Source organism: Sander vitreus, chromosome 12 (assembly GCF_031162955.1).
Source record: "Sander vitreus isolate 19-12246 chromosome 12, sanVit1, whole genome shotgun sequence".
In the NCBI taxonomy this organism is placed as follows: Eukaryota; Metazoa; Chordata; class Actinopteri; order Perciformes; family Percidae; genus Sander; species Sander vitreus.
In genome coordinates, this window is record NC_135866.1 from 1,999,725 (window position 1) to 2,015,502 (window position 15,778).

General features: G+C 42.1%; 1 protein-coding gene across 1 annotated transcript in view; it reads left to right on the forward strand.

Moving 5' to 3' along the window:
- Positions 1-6,106: 6,106 nt before the first annotated feature.
- LOC144526106 (integrin beta-1-like) overlaps positions 6,107-15,778 on the forward strand; it is a 34,834-nt gene continuing 25,162 nt past the window's right edge. Inside the window, exon 1 of the mRNA XM_078263322.1 lies at positions 6,107-6,470. The gene's annotated coding sequence lies outside the window, so the exon portion shown is untranslated. The remainder of the gene's footprint in view (positions 6,471-15,778) is intronic.

The following is a 15,778-nucleotide window of genomic DNA, read 5'->3' on the forward strand; positions in this document are numbered from 1 at the left end:
CTGGTAGCTTTGGCACTGTGTGCAGGTGCCAAGTCCTGTTGGAAAATGAAATCTGCATCTCCATAAAGTTGGTCAGCAGCAGGAAGCATGAAGTGCTCTAAAACTTCCTGGTAGACGGCTGCGTTGACCCTGGACCTCAGAAAACACAGTGGACCAACACCAGCAGATGACATGGCACCCCAAACCATCACTGACTGTGGAAACTTTACACTGGACTTCAAGCAACGTGGATTCTGTGCCTCTCCTCTCTTCCTCCAGACTCCAGGACAATGCTAAATGTACTTTCATCAGAGAACATAACTGTGGACCACTCAGCAGCAGTCCAGTCCTTTTTGTCTTTAGCCCAGGCGAGACACTTCTGATGCTGTGTCTTGTTCAGAAATGGCTTGACACAAGGAATGCGACAGCTGAAACCCATGTCTTGCATACGTCTGTGCGTGGTGGTTCTTGAAGCTCTGACTCCAGTTGAAGTCCACTCTTTGTGAATCCCCCCCCACATTTTTGAATGGGTTTTGTTTCACCATCCTCTCCAGGGTGCAGTTATCCCTATTGCTTGTACACTTTTTTCTACCACATCTTTTCCTTCCCTTCACCTCTCTATTAATGTGCTTGGACACAGAGCTCTGTGAACAGCCAGCCTCTTTAGCAATGACCTTTTGTGTCTTGCCCTCCTTGTCCAAGGTGTCAGTGGTCGTCTTTTGGACAGCTGTCCAGTCAGCAGTCTTCCCCATGATTGTGTAGCCTAGAGAACTAGACTGAGAGACCATTTAAAGGCCTTTGCATGTGTTTTGAGTTAATTAGCTGATTAGAGTGGCACCAGGTGTCTTCAATATTCAACCTTTTCACAATATTCAAATTTTCTGAGATACTGAATTTGGGGTTTTCATTAGTTGTCAGTTCTAATCATCAAAATTAAAAGAAATAAACACTTGAAATATATCAGTCTGTGTGGAATGAATGTATACATTATACAAGTTTCACTTTTTGAATGGAATTACTGAAATAAATCTACTTTTTCATGATATTCTAATTATATGACCAGCACCTGTATATACTCCTCCAGTCTGAGCTGATGTCTCCTGTAGTCAGGTGTGTTCAGCAACCTGTGATGCAGCAGAGCAGCAAACTGTAGCAGCTTCAATGTTTCTCTGAGACGGACACCGGCAGAGCAGAGCGAAGTCTCAGTGACCAGAGCAGACGTAGTAACGTATCTCCAGATACAATGTCTGATCATTTTAATGAAATGAGCTGGTTTGACCATGGAGATGCAAGAACTATGCACTAATCCAGAACACAGGATCTCCTTCCTGTATTTACTTTCTTGCTCCCGCCCCCAGACACATCTGACCAATAAGAGGGCTATGGACGTCCTTGCCTGATTTGTAATGACGCATTTTGGTACACTTCGATTTTTCCAGGTGTGAAACCAAACCAAACCAAACAAACTACAGGTGTGAAAACGGTTGTGGGGGGGGGGGCATAGAACATCTGCTTAGAAATATAGGAATTATTGGATAGGATAGAACAACACAAAGTTATTCTGCTAAATAAAACATCACGTTCATTAATAATTTCACTTGTTTTTATTCTAAACAAATTGTATATCTGAGTCACTGGGGGGGGGGCAATTATATTTCAGGGTGGGGCCGGTGCCACCCCGTGCCCCCCTTCTAGCCCCGCCCCTGGGCACTCCTCAAATTGATCTAAAAGGTCCACATTCCCATAAAAAAAAAACACCCACAGAAAACAAATGTAGATTCGTCTTCATTCACCTCTGTTATTGCCATACGTATATCATGATAAATGCCTTGATAAAATAACCAAAAGGCAGTTGTGGTCTTGACGAGTCCTCTTTATCTGAGACCGAGACAAGATCGAGTAAAACTGTAGCTGACACCTTCAAAAAGTGGTCTCCAGGCCAAGACCGGACTCAAGTAGGCCTACTACAACGCTGCTTTCTGGAGCTGCTTTCACCACTATGAACAATTTTACTTTTCAGCTCCTCTGTTGCCTTTGTGCAATGCATTGTGGGTCTAAAGAGTAGGGTGCGTTCCTGGAAAGTGCAAGCGTCACTGTCTGCATGCTGTATCATGTCTGACCACAGAGCGGCAGCGTTGCCTTTCCGAACATTTATGTGCAACAGCAGCATGTTTCACAGACTCAAACTAAACGCATTATATTTATAAATGTCTGCTTCAGTGAAAATCTTTTATCATAAGCTACATTAAACTGCAGCATTCAGCTCGGCTCAGTCTCATGTGAACTTCAGTCCTGTGGTTTCATTCAGACGTGAGGCTTCCTGACCAAAGTGGTGCCACTATACCACTTCCCATATGCTGCTGGTTTCAGTGTCTCCAGTTGGGCTGTCTCATTTCTGTGTTGCAAAGAGTTTCAGCGCAGTTATCCTGACTTACTGAGTTATATCCTACAGTCTATCTAGCCATGAAGAAGCAGGCGTGTTTATCAATCTGACTCCCCAACGTTGTAGTTTATGAAGCAATACTCAAGGAAAGAAAATCTATTATTACTGTACTTTTGCTATTGATCATATAGAACACAAAGTGCAAACACAGTGGCATGCCTAAATTGTAAATGTACATTAAACATAATCAACAGTAACGTACATTTCACCTCTGCTGCCCCCTGACTCTGCACACAGCCAACAACGGGTTATATCAGGGATTTATTTCACTATGTCGTGCTGTGTTCAATGTATGTGACAATAAACGTAAAGTTTAAGTTGATTCTTTTTTCAAGTTGTATTGTCAGTTTTACATTTTGAGCATGAATGGCATCAAGGTTGGATTATCAACTGGGCACAGTTGGCTGTGTTGTTGGTTTGTGGTAACTTGATTAAGTGCAAATTTGTTTGGGGATTTATACCACTAAAGAACACTATGAAATTCAAATTATAAGGGCATTATGGTCTACTTGCTAACTACATATTTCGAAAAACATTCGTATTCAACACAATTAAAAGAAACGGGTCGCCAATAGAAGCTCTTCTTTGTACCTTATCGGACTGACTGGCATAAGATACAATGAGAGATGAATTAGTTGGCATATGTTGACCTAGAAACCATGATGTGTCTGTGTCCACAGACTAGTTAAGGATATCTAATTTAATTACATTTTTATTGATCCCCAGTGGGGAAATTACAATTTACACTCTGTTTGTTAGAAATCACTACACACACACATGCTCAGGACCTATTCATGCACAAATGGAGAGATGTCAGAGTGAGTGGGCTGCCAGTGCTGGACCAGCACGGTTGGAGGGATACGGTGCCTTGCTCAAGAGCACATTGGCAATGCCCAGGAGGTGAGCTACCAATCCACACTCTGCACTATGGTCCGTACGGGCACTTGAACCAGCGACCTTCCGGTTCCCAACCCAACTCCCTACGGACCCCAAAATGTGAAAGTAGGACGTTGTCACACTTGGTCCATTCCAGCCCTCCAAAAAGACCTTTTAAGGCTCTGACACACCAACCCGACGGCCGAACGTCGGCAGAAAAGGCAGTCGGACTGATCAGACGGCTCCCGTCTCCCAAAAATGTGCCTCGGAACACATCGAAGCGACGCCGACTTGAGCGTACTTTCTGCGTGTGCACAAGACATAATACGTCTCCATAACAGCAGGTGGTGCTAATCTGTATTGTCGCCCAAAAAATCAGTCATTGTTTTCATCAGAGAGTGTTGAAGATACTGGCGTTGTCAGCTCTCGGGCTTCTTCTTGTGGAAGAAGAAAGATGTCGCAGGCGAAAAATAAGGAGAAACCGCACTGTGGGTGAAGCCATGGATCTCACAGCAACAGGCTCATGGAGCTTGCACTGATTGGCTAGTCAAGGGCTAAGCACTCCACCAATCAGACCAATCAGTCCGACTGCCCACTGGCCGATTCAACAAGTCAAATCGGCCAAAATGAAGGCCGACGTCTCCTCCGACTGACGACGGCACGGAACACACCGAACAGATCTGAGTCACTGACCTCGCCAGACTGTCAGATGGCCGATAATCGGGTTGGTGTGTCAGAGCCTTAAGTCAGCATTTTTTGCGCATATGTACTCCAAAGGGACTCCTCTAAAACAAACCGTACTCAGAACTCCTCGGGAGATGGTCTGAGTACGGTTCCCTTTAAGACTGGGTTGCAGTTCTCTTCACCTGCGCATTGTGAACACGGCACCTTTCAGGTTCCTTTAGCCTTTTATGTATTTTAGCTTTGAGGCCCTGTCAGAGCTGAAGTGGACCAGAAAGAGAACTGAGTCTTCTTTCAAGTAAAGTGACATCGTGAACGCAAAAAGAACTGAGTCCCTTTTCTGTTGGTCCACATTTTGGTCCTCTTTAAGAGGACTGAGTTTGGTTCATTTATATGTGAAAACACAGCAAACACTGTCCTGTGCCTGAGCATTTTCCTCTGATGTGCCCTTTAGCAAAGCAATGATCATCAGAGGTCTGTGGTTGTGTTTGGTCTTTCCCAGCTATGAATGGATGTGAAACTGATACTGTACCCAGAAAGCTCTCTCTGAGCAGATTATAGAGGTATGCGGTGATGTAAAGGAATTAAGATGGTGACTTCATTTAGCCAGCTGGCAGCATCAGCTGTTACATGCTCATCACACATTATACAGACATTATATATAGGCTAAATGTGGGAAAGCTGGTCATCGGCTTGTTGTTCCTTCACTGCTTCACTCAAAGTCAAGTGTCTTTTTCAACAAATGTGTTTCTGGCAGTGGTGGAAGAAGTGTTCAGATCCTTTTTCTTTCTTTCCGAATCAGTGCAGGCAACACGGCGTAGCTGCTGCTATGTGTACAAGCTTCCACTGAGCTAAAACGGCAGTTGTCGGGGCAAGTTTTAGAGTGCCTTTGTGCCTCTTAACAGACACAAAATACAATTAAAATGTCTTTGCAACATGAACAGGGCCCTTACGTGTCAACAAGATGCGTTTTTCAACTCAGACGTAGCTATAGCGATCAAGATTAACGTAAAAATTGGCTGGAATTCTCCTTTAAAGTATTCAATGTAAAAGTACTCAATGCAGAACAATCCTCCCATTTTAGAAAGTGTAAAGGCTCCAACCAGTTGTGTGTTTAATGGTCTGATCATCTCAGCTGGACTTGTAGCCGTTATATTGTATTAAACATTGTATTTTATAAACTCCATGTGTTTTGTGTGCAGGAATCTTAATGTTTAAAGTAACTAGTAACTAAAGCTGTAACAGATGAATGTAGTGGAGTAAAAAGTACAATATTTCTCTCTGAAATGTAGCGGAGTAGAAGTAGAAAGTGGCATGAAAAGAAAAGACTCAAGTAAAGTACAAGTACCTCAACATTTGGTCTTAAGTACAGTACTGGAGTAAATGTACTTAGTTACATTCCACCACTGGTTTCTAGTTTGGGACAACAGAGGTTTACAAAACTATGTTGGTTACTGTTACTATACCAAGGGTCTTTATTGGTTATTTCATATGTAGCTTTATGATTCTTCTTTTGGTTTTCCATCAAATTGCATCAAGTAAACATTGGCCTTCCTGTCCAGTGACAACCATTTATCTCCAACTTTAATGATTTGGAATGCTGGGGACAAAACTGAAGGATGATGTTGGATTTCCCTCTTTCTTTTCAGCAAAATAAAGTCTTTAAAAAGCTTATTGGATCAGCTGGAAATGTATTGTCACAAAGCTGTAAACAGGGCTGTTTTTCTGACACCATGAAAAGTTGAACTTTTTGGAGATACGTGGTTCTCACAGGACAGCGATGCTGCTACAAACATATTATGATCTTATATGATATATATGATGGGTTGCTGTAGATTAAACTAGCCAACAGTAAGCTATATAAAGGAGTTAACATTAGCACAGCTGTAAACATCTACAGCAGGACAAGGCGCGTCCTCACCACATCCGAGGTGAGGAAGGGTTCACTATTCTCCGGAGTGTGTGTGTGTGTGTGTGTGTGTGTGTGTGTGTGTGTGTGTGTGTGTGTGTGTGTGTGTGTGTGTGTGTGTGTGTGTGTGTGTGTGTGTGTAGTATCTTTGTGTGTATTCTTTCGGCCTCTACGTGCTGCTGCTCTTTCTGTGTAGGCGGGGTCTAATAAGAACACTGAGGCATACGAAAACGACCCAGCATTGCAGCAGGGCAGGCAGCACCGGAGCCGCGACAGTAACGTGTACGGGCGAGCCAGGGACTCCTCGCTCCTTATCTAGCTAATTGTGACTATATATAGCTTACCCATAATAATACATTTTGGATTTAGTAAAGTAGCCGTTCACGTGTCGTTAGGGGGTACGTTACGTACTCGGCGCAGCGGTGCGGGTTATTAGCTAAAACAAAGCGGACCCTTATAACAGTTTTAGCTAGTCCTCGCCTCAGTAACGTTAACCGTTTATATTTGGTTAAAAGAGGACACTTTTTTTCGGGCTGATGTTACTCTAACTCAACGGAAACGCCGGTATAGTAAAAACATAAGGTAAGTGTTGTTATTTTAACCTACATTTGTCACATTTAACCAGTCAGGCGACTGTAAACGACAAAAGGGGAGACGCGAGGAATGCCTGTCTTCAGAAACTTTGGGTGTGGATTAACGATAACTAAGTTAGGTTAGCTTGCTAACGTTAGCAGTCGAAAGAGTTTTTTTTCTCTCCATTAATTTCCTTTATACCATACGGCTTTTCAACAACATGACATTGTAAAACGTTGGCATATTTCAACCTAACGTTAACGTTACACCCCAAGTCTTAATTTGGGCTTTGTAAAGAAAGTAGGCCATTGCTTTGTATAAGCAAAGAGGGGCAGTATGGCTGGTTTAAAGTGGGAGAAGATTGTGTGATTTATCAGTTCTGGATAACTATTAACGCCATTATTACCTCATTCTAAAGTCAAAACTATCCCAGATGCTTTTACAGATGTTTAAACTTACAAATGTACTCAACGTGTCTAAAAACCTGAATATTTCTGTTGCTCTGTTATCATTTTGTTGTGACTTTTCTGCCCTAAAATGATGATGTTGATTACTTTGGCATTGTTTTATTGCTACAGTGGGTAATATTTTCTCTAACTCTCTAAAGATTTCTAGACAGTTTCGTGGTTTATCTTTTACATCTACTCCTCTTAACTGCTTCATTAAGTTTTGTACGGACATTTTTGTATTGTCGTCAAAGGATTTCTATGGGTCTTTCTCTTACAGCAATGTGGAAATTTTACATTGAAAAGACAGCTCAACAAATGAGTTCTCGGTGTAGTTGTCTGTCTGAAAAAATGACTAATTCCATCAAAGTCATCTATCATGTTTTTTCTCATGAAAAAGAGAGGATTGTATTTCAGAGCCACCCGGTTTTCTTTAGAAATGCAGTTACCTGGGTCCATTTGTCCAACCATCAGGCTTTTCTCAATTTGTCAAAACAAAAGAACCTTTACAGATGTCTTGGACATGTACAAAAGGAGCATTTTATTTACATCTGAGTTACTTTTAAAGTTTCATAGTTTTAGGCAAAACATACATGAAGTAGAACATCTAAACCAAATCCCTTTTGTAAGCCCATCTCGCAAACATTTAAATTAAGTTAGACTTGTAAAGAATATCCTGAAACAAACCGCAGCTGGACCCTAGTCTGGTCAAACATGATACATTATGGGCTGTATAAACTGTGGTTGAGGTTACAGTGAGACCAAGGCGTCTTAAAGAAGGCCAGATTGGTTAACCAGAATCTGGAGTCTCTTGTTCAGCCTTGCCCACATCTCTCATTCAGAACTGTTGACTGTGCAGTATGTAAGCTGGACAAGATTTGTCTTGCCTGCTTCTTTAACTTCCTGTAAAGGAATTGCAGCCTGGGGGGGGTGTTTTTTTCTTCTTCTTCTTTCCATGTTTATCTCAGAGAGAAACTTGATTTGTTGAACTAGTAATCTGTGTTCACCAAGGCCTAATTTAGTGACAAGGGGAGTTAAAGGCTTTGGGTTAATTATCCTGCCTTTGCTTCTAGACAGCATCATAATGACATAGCAGCAGCACTGTATCGAGGCGAGAAAAGATGTGACAATTCTGACATGCATAAACACGTTAAACATACGTTTTAATGTCTAAAAGCCATATAGAAAATCAAATTCTCATATACGTTATGAGTGTTTTCCCTGGGCTTGTGAAAGACTTAGGTGCACATGTTTGTTGGATGTTTAAGGGTCCTCCGTCAACAAAATGTTAAGTTTTTCAATAAAAATAATGCAATTTTACGTATTTTAGGCCCATTATTATTCCCATATCTGTGTGTAAAACGATAGAAAAACTAGAGCAGATAATAAATACATAACACTCAAAAATCTTCAAGACAAACCTGCTAAAGAAGTCCACTGGAGACAAAACTACAATCATTAGATCTGAGAAGTCATTTAGTTGCATTCATTCGGCTTAGGTGGTACCCAAAACGGGCTCGGGTGCTGTGCCTAAGCCTCATAAAGGCTGTTTTATGCTTCTGCGTCAACTCCACGCCGTAACTACGGCGTTGCGACCCTTTCGGAGTTCTGCGTCGGGGTTGCTTTGCATCGCGGTGCATTTCACCGCCATAACGCTAGAGGGCGATAAGTCTGAGGTTATTTGCGAGGTGTCTGCCAGCCAGTTTATGTTAGGTTAGCAAGCAAACTTTAGCACAACTGCCCACAAAGTACTGCTTGCTGGCGAAGTGCTAATTTCAGAACGTTGCTGACATATAGACCCTTTACAAACGGATAACCCCCGTCATTGGAACCAAAATATGGCTTATTTGCAAAGCTGATGTCAGTGAACTAGCATGTTGCTACTCCCCACAGTAGGCTGCTGGAAACACCCACTATCAACACACAGGACCAGTTGACCAATCACAGTCCTTGCGGTCTGTGTCGCCTCGACGCAAAGTTACACATTTTTGGAGGAGCACGTCGCGCTATGGCGGAGGGCTCGGAGGGGGGTTCGCGGCGACGCAGAGGGGTCTGCGGGGGTACGCCGCCGATTCGACGCAGAAGCATGAATCAGCCTTAATGGTACCAAAAACCCTGGTTGTGCACTCGTAACAATCTCCGTCAGGGGCAAGAGAAAGAGAAGTCATTTTTGATATGATGATACCCGAACGGGCAAATGGGTTGATATATTTACTCGCCAGACGTGGTGTTTTGCTTGCCCCGGGCCATCGGGCAACCCTTACTGTTAAACCCTGCTTTGTCTTGTCTTGTCTTGCCTTGTTTTTTACTTTCCATGTTTATCTCAGGGAGAAGCTTGATTTGTTGAACTAGTAATCTGTGTTCACCAAGGCCTAATTTAGAGACGAGAGGCATTAAGCGCTTTGGGTTCATTATCCTGCCTTTGCTTCTAGACAGCATCATAATGACATAGCAACAGCACTATATCGAGGCAAGAAAAACCCAAATGTCTTTGATCGTGACATGGATGCAGATTATATACACCAGTCCTGGTAATTGTAGACCTGAGGGGAGACGAGTCTATAGACTGGAGCGGCCCCCTGCAGCTCACTGAGTCACTTCCCGTAGTTACATTGTTGTGATGTTTAAACAGAGTGAGCAGTGCTCGGCATGCATCTAGGAGTGTCTGAAGGGTCATTCAGCATTACTCAACTCCAGGCCTTTACCCCCGACTCCTCAGAAATGAGTCATGGATGATCTGGCCTGCCAGTGACGGCCAGACGAATCATGCTGGAAGGGGATGTTTGTAGATACATGATCATGATTCAAACCTTATCCATCCATGTCTCCACCCCTTTGTGGTAAAATGTTGAAAGTTCTCACAGCAAGACATGAAGTTTTTCAAACCGCTTGTGAAGATGTGGCAAGAAAAGATTGACATATTTTTTAGGTTGTACAAAAAAAAGCACAATGTTAGGAACGAAGGATCAATTTTGATCAGGGTACAAGAAACCCGTCACACAGGAGAAGACAAGTAACTACCGCTGAAACAATTAGTCAGTTAATTGATTAGTAGAGTGACAGCAAATGAATCGTCAGCGTTCAATTTTCAAGAAAAAATGCAAAAAAAAAATCTATTTTCAATCTTTAAAAATGGGGGAATCTGCTGCTCCGCGAGACTAATAGATCAAAATGTCATTTTCATCAGTAACCCTGATAAAAGAAGCTGTTAAGAGTAACTGTTTCAAAACGCCAAAGGGGAACAACATATCTAACTTAAAAGGCCTTTGCAAATAACTTCATTCTTAAGGTGTTGGAAATGGAATCCAGCCTCTTTTTTACGGACTGACTGAGGGAGGAAACGACATTTTAAAACCTGCCCGTGGGGATTTCAACAAGTTGTTTTTTTATAGGGTCAAACATGTCATCACACTCCCTCTACGTTAAACTCTGGGTTCAGGTTGGATAGAAGTGGAAAAAGCGCCCCATATTTCAGTGACGTAGTTTTTTCCCCCCCACCAAATAGTATGGAGCCAGTTAAGATGGAATGTGTTATCTCATCTCTCTGAGGAGGCCTGGGAGATCGGGATCTCCTCCACATGGCAGACAAAACCCCCCAAAATATAGCCTGCTGCAGACTGAATTAACTCTTTCATAACCTACATTTCTATGAGAATTTGACAGATTTTCTATATAGCTTTTACATGTCAAAATTGAAATCTTGCTTCACTCTTTATTTATCATTCTACTTTTTTTTTCCTCCCACAGAATAGTTATTTTACTTAGTTTACACTTTTTGAAGCCTTTAGAAACTTCTCCTTATTTTCTTTTTTAGAATGCTGGTAATGTAAGAGTCTGGGATGTTATGATTAATCCTCAATTGATTAATCATTGTATTAAGATTGTATTGGCAGACAAAATGCAAACTGTATTTTGGATCCCCTTGACTACCTTAAACTGCTCCATTAGGTTCAAGTGAAAAATAGAAATTGGTTCTTCCTTACATCCTTGACTGATACTGATAATAATTAAGACACCGGCCAAACACATGCATTCTTGTAGGAGGACAACAAACGTGTTCAGTAATTGTAAGCATTTTTATAGTCGGCTGGATGTCAGATGGTCAACATGTGTCCTTTTCTGATGCTTTGTCTCAAGAAACAGACTTTGCCTGGGACCATCTAGTTTGACAGCACTTTTAAAGTTCAGTATCAAGCGTCACGGCAGATGTTGGCTGCAGAGAGGAGGTAACCCTGCGTGTAGTTTGGGTTTCCTTCCAACGTGCTGTGTTTGCAGTCCGAAGCGAGGTGTTCTTCCTGATCCTTCAGCAGCCTGTTGGGGAGAATAGCGGCTGCCTGGGAGAGGTTTAATCAAGGAAATGGATGCGGAGTCATGCTGAGTTGTTTGGGCAGCTAATGGACTGGGAGGGGACTGTGACTTTCTACAGCAGGTGGAGGCTGCTTGGCTGACCGGCTGGCAAACAGAGCTGGGTGAGGGGGGAAGGAGGAGGAGGAGATGGGCACCCCACTCAGTTTGTGGACCACCAGATGACCCACCCAGCGGGAACAATGCTGACCTGTGTTGAATGCTACGTTTGACTTTGCATGTTACTGACGGATGTTCTTGACATTTTAGTGCAGCGTTGATATTTTGATTACACCAGGATGCTTTATGCGGCACGTGCAATTGTGTTCATATAGCTGTCACATCCCTGAAAGTAGATCTGGAAGTGGTCAGGTTTATATTGTGAGTTGGGATTAGGCCTGCACGATATCAGGAAACTATGCAATATGCCATAGTGTTGTTGAATATTGCCATAAAGATATTATGTGCGATAAATAAAACATTATTTAACCCTTGTGTTGACTTCGGGTCACAATAGGTGCTTTCCGACCGGATAGTACTTGTACTTTTTAGAGGAAAAGTACACTTCTAAGCAGTTCTAAGAACTACTCTCCCCCAAAATCTTTTTTTCCGTTTGCATTCCCACTGGCCAAGTGGCCATAGGGACTGGTAGGAGGGGTAAGGGAGGGACGCAAGCACGGCAATGGTCTTTATAGCATCGTCACTAGACCTTAGCGCCACATACAACAACAACAACAACAAATTATGCTAATACTTGTGCACTTTTCATATATATATATATATAAAATCCTATTTCTAGAATCCCTTCTTAGAGGTAATGTTAAAATACCAGCTGAAACAGTAGCATGAGGTGGTCTTAATTAGGCACAGTCTAGCCTACATCTGTGATGCATTTCAGTATTTAAGCAACAGCATGCAAGTTCACATTATTATGTCTTCTCTTTTTATGAGAGCGAAAAAAGTGAGCCAACCATAAGTGATGCACAGTGTGGTTAACCTCTACTCGCATGACACCAGGAACCACTGAGAAACTAGATAGCATTGTGGTAGCTTTTGCAATACTTCCAGTTGTGCATGTACACAGAGGAGCCGTGGGCATCAGCGGTTTGTGTTTTAGTCCTGCTTGCTTATATTTTTCATTTTAGAATTGGCACTCATTAATTTAGCTATTTTCTTGTTATTTGTACCAACACTATGTTGCATTAAATGTGCACTCACGAAAGGGGTGCATTGTGCAACTTGTTTGTTTACTGACTGGGCTAATTTTTTACCTCCCATTCCAACACAAAATCCACCATCAGACAACTCAAAATCCCATTTGTTCTCTGTAGAGCTGCAGAGATTAATCGATTAGATGTCAACTTTAAAATCAAAGCTATAGTGTATAGTTTCTGTCTCCCCCATGAGGAATTCTAAGTAATGACAACAAAACTGTCGGCGCGTCCACATGATACGTACGATATGTACACATGACAGACTCTTCAGAAGAGGTCATTATCTTCAGTCCAGTTTCTGCGCGGGAAAGTCACCGGACGCCACAATCTCCTGAACATAGTCACACTGAGAAATCCAGAGAGAGCTGTGTGGAGCCGATAGTCTTAATTAGCTTTGTAGAAACTCATCTGGCAATGGCTTGGATGTAACAGACGTTCGTTAATAGCTAAAAGTTACGCACTAAAGCTTTCATCGCTGACTATTTTGATAATCGATTAATCTGTTTGAGTCATTTGTTTAAAAAAAGGTCAAACTTCTGATGTCAGCTTGTTAAAGGTGAATATTTTCTAGTGTCTTCTCTCCTCTGTGACAGTAAACCTGATATCTTTGAGTTGTGGACAAAACAAGACATTTGAGGACGTCATCTTGGGCTTTTCTTACATTTTATAGAGCAGCTACAGTGTTTCCTTTAGGATTTAGTAGGGGCAGGTGGTCCGAACAACAACCCGGGATCATTTAAAAGGCAACCGTGACTATATTGTGCGTCTGCCCTATTTCTGATACCGTGGCAGCAGAAATTTTGCCATGGCGGGCCGCCACTACAAAATCAACATAGAGGAAACCCTGAGCTATCTACCACTAATCGATTAATTGAGAAAATGATCGACAATGACAATAAACGTTAGTTGCAGCCCTGCATCTCTGTAATTTATACTACCAGTGTAGAAGGAAGCTGTGCATAAGCAAAACATAATCGGCAGGAAACTCACATTTAAAATATTTTTAGGGTTTCAACTCAAGTCATTTCTCGTTCATGTTTTTATGTATATGTTTCATGTTTGTCGTCATAGAGTTCTGTAAACAAAACCTGACCAAAATCAAAATGTTTGATTCGACAGCACATACGCCATAAACTCAACTAGCCTATACAGAGGGACTTTATTAGGCCTACTTGTTGAACCGTGGTCTTCCCCAGTCTAAACGTGGACTTTGGATTACTAGATTACTAAACATTCACAGATGTGCCTTGCTCCACCTTCAGACCACACCAAAGCCATATGAGCTGCAGCAAGTCCCAGACGTCTCTGGAAGGCAGATCATCTGCACAGTAACATATCCTCTTTTAATCAGATAATAACTCTTTCACTTGAACAACATCCACGTATGACAATAGGGTTGCACAATATATCGTGTTTTTTATATCAATGTTTTAAAACAGTGCGAAAGGCTGCGAAGTTTGTTGTAATTCAGCAGAACACTGAAAGCAGCAGAACTGAGTACACTTTAATATCTGTTTATTTATCGCAAGTAATCTTTTCCTCATATCCTGCAGCATAAACATAAAGCTATTAGTGCAGACAGTATTTCCCAATATCAGTGAGTGGCGTTATCAAGAGGAAGTCTCCTGTCCTGGACTACGCGTAGTGCGTTTCCCTAGTCAGTGAACAGGGGAAGGGGTGAACAAAGAAGCAGTGGTGACACATGTCTGCAGAGTCTGATTCAAAGTCCTCATGTTAAACTCCTTGGGAAAATCCCAGCTCTGTTTTTAGTGAAGGAATATTCCTTTTTCTGACCTGGCTACATACCCTGGGTGACGGGGGTGGCACTAGGCCGAGGAGCTTTCCCCCATTGATATAAACGGGGTGGACAAATTATGAGGAACACCTATCAGGAAAACGCAATGCTAGGATTTCCCTCAGGAAATTGGTAACGACATCCACTCCCATGCTGTCCATCAGAGAAGGTGTTCTCTCAGCGCTGTCTCTCCTTCACCACAGAAAGAGAGATGCCACTGTCACGTAGGCAGAGATGTCAAACAGGGAGTCGATTATGTGCAATACAACTACATGTGTGAGCAGAGGAATGCTTTCTGTGACTTTCCATCAGAGAGGGAGCGTGGCTCTGGTCCCTGAGGTGCACTTTCAGACTGCAGATTGAATCAAACGCCTCTGACCTGTCAGGCTGATGGCAGGCAGTGGACTATAACACGGAGGCGCTGTGGAGGATCGAGTTTCAGTCAGCTCTTCTCAGCAGCTGTTGGGGGGGAAATTCTTTAAAAAAAAACAAAGATTTTACATCACGTAGTTCAACAGGTACAGCTGTGTACATTTCATCTGTGCTTATTGTGATTTTTGTGGCAATTTTTCTGTCGGCTGTCCGACTGCGGTACAGGAAGATGACTTTCCCGCTCTCTTAATACAGACTGCAAAGCTCTGATTGGCTTGGTTGTTTTTTACCGAACCGTCCCAGAGCACAACGGCAGACTGATTTGAGTTGCTGAAGAAATTGAAAACGGGTCACCCTTGCACCCAGCAGATGTTGTCTAGTGCAGTGGTTCTCAACCTGGTTTACAGCTTTTTACAGTCGCGAACACCAACCTCATTATTCTGGTCTAGTGTGTAGTTTCTGATTTGAGAGAGCCATCTTGATTATATCAAACCTTTTTATTACGTTAAATTTCAATGTCTTCTATATCGAAACGTACAAAACGGGAAGTGATCTTGTAGCTTGAGCTGGTTGATGACAAGAATTAGAAACGATTAGCAATTGGTCTGGTAATTATTTTCTCAATGAATAACTTTTTCTATAAAAATGTGAGAAAATGGCCATCATAATCTCTTACTAGTTTTATCCAAACATCAGTCCAAAGATATTCAGTTCATTGTTGTGTATGACCTAAAAAAAGCAGCAAATCCTCACATTTGCATCGCTGGAACTATAGAATCTTAATGACTGAAACTCGTAATACCTCAGCACAATTGTTTCCTATCATTTGTTCTGTCGATCGACTGATCAATTAACCGACTAATTGTTTCAGATAAATGTCTGTGATTGGTTGCTTGTGGAGTTTAATTTGTTTTAGAGTTACACTTTGCAATTCGATCAGACTGACAGTATGGGTATTTTTTTAAGTAACATATTGCCTACTGCTGCCTTAAACCAATGTATCCATAAAGTCAGAGGAGTATCTAAGCTCTTACTCAGCAAGACCCGGCTTTGTGTTATTGCAGTCCCACACGTCCATATTTGACAATTTGCAGGCAAACCACAGTCACAGTTACTGTGCTTGTATTGAAAATATCTGAGCAGCTC